The 7,035-nt window shown below is 41.0% G+C and overlaps 1 pseudogene; it reads right to left on the reverse strand.

The window, feature by feature from the left end:
• Window positions 1-2,138: 2,138 nt before the first annotated feature.
• LOC128113837 (mediator of RNA polymerase II transcription subunit 27-like) lies at window positions 2,139-6,035 on the reverse strand (annotated as a pseudogene).
• Window positions 6,036-7,035: the final 1,000 nt, after the last annotated feature.

Raw genomic sequence — 7,035 nt, forward strand, 5'->3', positions numbered from 1 at the left:
TCTGGGAGAGTGCAGTTCAGAGTGAGAAAGGTCACTAAAATAGAATCCATCAGCTTTCTCCAGAACTTGCAGGATGGTCTGTTTTCTGAACCAGCCCTTGCCACCCTTCTCATCCCCAGTGATGCCAAAATGAGCTCCTGAAAAAGAGAATGGGATGCGTTGTAAATAGCAAATTTGTTAAAATTTAAAAATACTATCTAATTTTTATATCAAATTGTTAGTCAATTGCATTACCTATTAATAGCTGTAAATTCACAATTAAAGGGGGGTTATCTGAGGAGATATCTGGGATGCCTTTTGGCCTATTGACATGGAACTAAGAGAAAACTTATTCTTGTCTTTGAAAACGTGGTCATGATTTGTTCTGGTCTGTGGATTAGATACAGCAGAGGGATATTGGCTAACCATGAGAATCCAATGCGCTGGAGAATTGAAGCAGAGCAGAAAAGTCTGCAGGCTAAAAATACCATCCCAGGCCAACCCTTACCAATTGCCAAAAGCTTCACACACACTGAGGCATACTTGAAAGTGGTCAAAATAAATAGAAGCAGGTGCCTTCTGGCTATCACTCTTCTTACCGTATTTATGTGAGCCATTTCCTGGGGAGATGTTAACAGAAATTTATTCATCCCAGAAAGGGCATCAGTGAAAGACCAACCTGCTAAGTCCGAATTCCAACTTGGAAAACCAATGAGTTTCCTCGCATTACTTACAGAAACATGGAGGACACAAAGGCAGCTGCATCACTGAAGACCCCACCTCAGCCTGCGTAATGACTAAGGAAACCTGCATCCTGGAGTTCTCTACATAACTCGCGGGCAGTTAGAAAGGTTGAGGATTTCCTCTCCCCAACAGGCATTGCTTATTAAACTTAGGAAGGACAATCAGGAATCTTGTACGTTTCAGGAATTTCCTGAGGCTTGTTAGAACTTCCTGAGACTTGTTTATGTATGTATACACATATATAGTTATAAATGTATATAATTATATGTTTACAATTTTATCTACACACACACACATATATATACAAACACACACATATACACACTTTATGGTTACAGAAAGGTCTAAAACAAATATGGCATGCAAGAGATACTTATGATTTATATGCCAGCACAGACTTGCTATTTACCTCTCAAGCTACTCCGTTATTTACAACAAAGGAATAATTACATCTCAATAGACAAGTATTTGTCATGGAAACTAGAAGGAATGGAGACACAAATATGTTACTGTTTATGGTTTCACCAGAAGATGCAAGATTTCTGTGTTAGAGGAAAGGGAATTTATTACTCACAGTAGAGCAAGCCACACAAACATCAGAATATCTGTGTTAGCTCCCCTGTCCCTGTGTCCCATGGAGTCCAAGGTGTTGCTACACACGCAGAGGTTTTGTATCGCAGCTAAGGAACAGAGCTTGAGAGATCATCACTGTTTAACAAATGGAAACCAGGACTAGTCTTTGCCTTGGAATCGCTGTCTAACCCTTCAAGGTTGCTTGCTGCAAACATAACTGAAATGAATGTTAAGTAAGAAGTGCTGACATTACGTACTCCTAGAAAAACCACCAAAAGTATGGAGAGAGAGTGAGGATTCACAGTCTTTTCCTCTAAACAGTGACAGTGTGTCCTGACCTGCACCCAAAGGTTCAACTTTCATTCTCAAAAGCAGGATGGATCCAGATTTTGCAGCACTTAAAGAACATTGCTTATGAGATAGACTATTATATGTTATTAGTGTAATATATATAATATATATGGCATATGAAAACTGATTCTATATAGAACCCCTCTTTCATGTGCTATCTTTTTTTTCAGGGTACAAAAGGTTTATTGTTTATAAAAATAAGTTACAAAACTCAGTCAAGCAACCCCAACACAAGAATAAAGGACTCATTCCAGTAGGCACAAGAAAAACAATAGACCCAGGTGGGGGTCGGGCGGCAACTCACAGGGATGCCAGCACACATGGAAGAACATCGTGTTGCAGACCATTCTGTGATGCACTGCTAACAGGTGACAGTTTTGCCTGCAGGGATGGACAGAGGGAAAATGCCCTACAGACATCTGTGTAGTGAGTAGACCGGGCTGATCTGGGAAGGTGCTGGGGCTATGAGCGCGACAGTGGCTGGGCTGGGGTCACTGCTGACAGGTGTTGTGGAAGGCTTCCAGAGTTCAGAAGTCTCTCCATGTCTGGACAGAATGCCATCTTGCAGAAATTTCCCTCAGCATTGCCATGGGCCTGAAACAGCTTTACGCAGCTTCTCAACCAAATCATGAAGGACCTGACCACAATGCCTGGCATCTGGGGTAGCTGATAGTGGAGCCAGGCGGTGGTGGCATGGTCCGTCACCTTTTGGAATTCATGATAGTTGCACTTGGACCATATGCCAATCTTACCATCTTCTGTGCAGATGTTCTCATTTTAACCCTTCAATATCGGGCAACTGATGAACGGCTCCCTACAATGACGATCACTTTCAATACCTTTCCCAAGGTCATCAGAAGCACTGCTGCAGTCCCATTGGGTATGGATAAGTGGATGAACATTGCTGGAAACATCATGTCAATGTGGCTGATCACGTCATTTACAAATTGAGACAGTAGAGCTAGAGTGGTGGGCTGAGCCTTCAGTCAATGCTTGGCAGACAGGTCCATCTGTTTTGCAGAGCTCTTCAAGGATTGTTGATTCAAAAGGCCAGATGCTAAGTCTGCATGGTACTGCGGTTTCTTGGACCATATGTATATGTACAGAAGTTGGCTACAGAGCAGAGTTTTGTCCCGCACAGATCCAGGCTCAACAGCCTAGAGTTGTGAATAGAGTAGTTCTCTGATGGCTTGCCTACCAAGCTGCTCAGATGTTCCAGCTCACTGAGGTCCTGGTTGACTGAATGGAAGCTGTCCTGGAAGTACATGATGAAGGTTTCTTCCAGTCCTCCACTGTCTCCCTGTTGTGTATGCTATCCTTCAAGCTGTCTAACACTCTACTCTTATTGGAGCAGAGCACCTCAATGGTACTAGTGGCCTTCAAAAGGCCTTCAGGTTCACTCCAATGCTCAGAACATCAGCCTTGTGGTCTCAGCCACTCAAGTGATATCTTAGACAGCAACTCTATGTAAGGGGCACTTATCTCATGTCCTACACTATCCTAAATAGTTTGTGCATATTTTATTCAGTAGCTTATGGCTGAGCGTTATTATTAATATATTAGAAATGAAACTATGTAATTGAGGCTCATGACTTAGAAAATCAAATCAGTTTACTCAGCTAAGAGGTAAGAGATATGGGGGCAGTTGGAGTAGATTCCAGGTCTCTGTGTGCATGACTGTGCTCTGCAACAGTATGAACTGGGAAGGGTTTGGAGTGGGCAGAGGGGAACAGATGGGAAGAGAGGACAAGACAGGAGACAGATGGAAAAGCCATTATAAAGAGGAATTGAGAGAACTGGGAACAGGGTGGATTTGAGGAGCAAAAAGAAGTTGGCAGGATTCACTCTGAAGTTTTAAGCTATGTGAGCAGAGAATGATGACAACTTTGACAGTCATAAGAACATTCAGCGAGAGAGAGAACACATGCAAGAGAGCGAGTGAGCATCTCAGGGTAGAAAAGGAGGGGTAGGGTGATCTCAGTATCAGGCATGCCCTACCTGGGCCTCCTAATCCCGATGACCAGAGAGAGCCCAGGGCAACCCACAGGCACAGAGGCAGAGGACAGAATCAAGTGTTGCAACAGAGGAGAATTGGAAGGGATGAAAAACATCAGGTTTAAATTTCCCCAGTCTTGAGTTTTTAGGGCTTTTTTCTTGCAGGAAAACCACTTCAATTGTGTTTACTGATGATTGGTGTGAGGGTGGGGTGTGAATTATATTGGCTCACCACTTCCCAGTGCAAATTTTATCTCTTGAGCTCAGATACCCTCTTTTCTCCCAAGAAAAAGGCAAAACAACTCAAATCACAAAGCATCCAAGAAAAATAAGCCTCTATTCTGTTAGTTCTCTTATTCATTAAAAATCAAGGGAGCTTAGCATTTTCTGTGTCTCATTTCTGGTTTGTTTTATGATATGTTTAATGTAATTTTGCTCTTAAGTTGTAAAAGAAGTTTGTGACCAATGGCAGCATTTTGTGAATGTATGGTCACAAAGTCAACTGAGTTCTTTAACACCATTTCTTTTTTGTTATAAATGTTTGCATGAAACTACACATAATTAACTCAGATCTGCACGAGGGGAGAAGATAATGTTAGATGAACTTGCAAAGCTTCAATTCTGTAGCTCAGTGCCTAGTGAGTCATGCATCTGAAAGTGCTGAGACTACCTCAGCATCTGGATTTACAGGCCCTTCACCTCCTCATCTATACTTCCCAACACTCCTACCTTCTGCTGTCTGAGCTGCCTTTGCTTCCTTGGCCTGTGATAACTAAGACTTGTTTGTGCATGTTCTTTTCTTTTGCTTGATTGATACTTGGTGATATTGTAAAAGAATCCCCTTAAAGGCAATTGGTGTCATGTCTCTATTGATTATCATACTGATAAATAGTGAATAGCCAATGACTGATCTGGCTTTAAAGTACCAACACATAAGAGGGACAAGAATTAGTTATTCCCAGTTTTATTCGAGGAAACTTTTAAGTGTTGCCTCTGAACCAGCGTTATCATTATTACTCAGAAAGCTTCTTAGAAATGCAGCTTCTTAGCCGGGCGGTGGTGGCGCATGCCTTTAATCCCAGCACTCGGGAGGCAGAGCCAGGCGGATCTCTGTGAATTCAAGGCCAGCCTGGGCTACCAAGTGAGTTCCAGGAAAAGGCGCAAAGCTACACAGAGAAACCCTGTCTCGAAAAACAAAAACAAAACAAAACAACAACAAAAAAAGAAATGCAGCTTCTTGAGGGTCACTCTAGGCTCACTGTGTCAGCAACACCGAGGAAAGGAGGGACTAAACCCACCAATTCCTTTTCTAATAAGTCCTGTAATACTGACACACACTGAAATTTGAGAACCATTTGGTAACTGAATTTACTAAGCACAGAAGAGTAATGGGACAAAGTTAATACAACTTTGGCTCAGAGGAGGATTTCTGGAATTTTCATTAGAAGAAACAGTGTCCTTCCAGTAGTCTGAGTTAGGTACATGTGGGCAAACTGCTCAACATACCTGGGTCTCATTTTTCTAATCTGTAAAAGTAGTACCTAAAATTGTATAGTCACCATGGTTTCCTAACAATGCTAGATTTGGGTCTACCAATTCCTCTTGAGGCTAATAGCATTTATTTATAGGAAGAAAGAAGCTGGAGTGATCATCATGAGGGAATGGAACGCTAACATATGTACATGACAATGAGGCCAACATCTGTGTCCTATTTAGTTGAATGTCAAGCACACTTTGTACCAAAAAAATTGAAAGAACAAAAAATAAATAAATAAATAGATAAATAAATAAATACAAGTCACACTTCTAAAATCAAGGTAACCTTGTGTGTGTGTGTGTGTGTGTGTGTGTGTGTGTTTGTGTGTGCAAAAGGCCATATAATAAACATTTTAGATTTAGAGGCCATTATTCTTTGTCATGATTACTCAAATCTTGCCACTGTAATAGAAAAACTGCCATAAATAATATGTAAAGCAACCCAGCTAACATTCCAAAATCTTTACTTCCAAAACCAGATGGTAAGTTGGATCCAGCACACAGCCATAGCTTGCCAATCTCTGGTTAATAATGTTTCCATTTGTTTTTTAAATTTAAACAAGGGACTTAAATATTTTCTGGTCGATTACTTACTCATTAATCAAAAAAATATTTGTTAGTCAGTACTCTAACAGCCCATTAACTGATTGCTATGTTGATCGACCAACAATCAATCAAAAAACAATCTTGGACAGATCCATCTCCATTTGTGGGTTTACTCCTTAATGTCCAGAGGAAGACAGTGTTGTGCTTTTATAGACACACTCTTAGTGGTTTGGGTTAGTCATTCCTGTTGTCCCAGTGCATACCAAAGAAGAAAACATTGTTTCCAAAGCTATTGCTAATACAGCAATCATTGTAACTGTACATTAACCATTTCTCTAATATATGCTTGTCCAAAGGCTATCTCTTTAAGGGTGTAGAAAAATAAAACATTTCATTTAGTCCTATTTAGTTCTCAAAATGCAGACCATACTGTGACTGTTGGTTACTAAAACATTTGTGAAGCTTTCTTCCCATCAGTGGGCAGCAGCTCTGTGTCCCCTAATTCAATTTAGTTCTACACTTTCTACTTGGAGAAAACACTGTACCCCACAAATCCAAGGTCGGCCTCCAATATACCCACCCTAGTTCATATCCCAGTCACAAGTTGTGAGCCTCCAACTTCTTGACTAAACATCAAAGTTCCTGACCACCCTGCTTAGGTATAATAAATTTACTGGAATGAGTCACAGAAATCAAGAAAATACTTTCCCTGTAAACAGGACATCTCAAAGGGCACAGGCAGGTAGAAGAGACGCACACAGCAAGGGATGTGGAAAGGGCTGCAAAAGCTTCCATGTTTCCCCAGAAGTACCACATTCCAGGAAGCTCCATGTGTTCAGCTATCAGAAAACCCCATCCTCCCAATCCACTCCCCTTTGCTTTCTTTTTATTACAATTCTAAGTATTTAGACAGGATTTATTTGTTCACAATCAGTTGGTAATCAGCTCAATCTTGAACAGGTCTCTCTCCTCAGAGACTTATGGGTTTGGCAGAACACCCCAACCCTCTATTCATGCCTTGGTCATTCCCCTGACTAGACCTCATTCTAAAGCTACCATGGGATTGCCTGCCATCCAATAAGTCATTAACAAACAAGTGACACTCTTAGAACTCTAGACCCTTCCAAGTTTCCAGGACCTTTATATCAGAAGTGGGATGTAAAAACAAATTATATATATATATACACACATATATATATACACACACATACACACACACACACACACACACACACACACACACACACACACACACACACATATATATATATACCCATCATGTTCTCTTATTGTAATTAGAAAAAGGTCTAG

Source organism: Peromyscus californicus, unplaced genomic scaffold, assembly GCF_007827085.1.
Source record: "Peromyscus californicus insignis strain IS unplaced genomic scaffold, ASM782708v3 Scaffold_18__1_contigs__length_77618521, whole genome shotgun sequence".
NCBI lineage: Eukaryota > Metazoa > Chordata > Mammalia > Rodentia > Cricetidae > Peromyscus > Peromyscus californicus.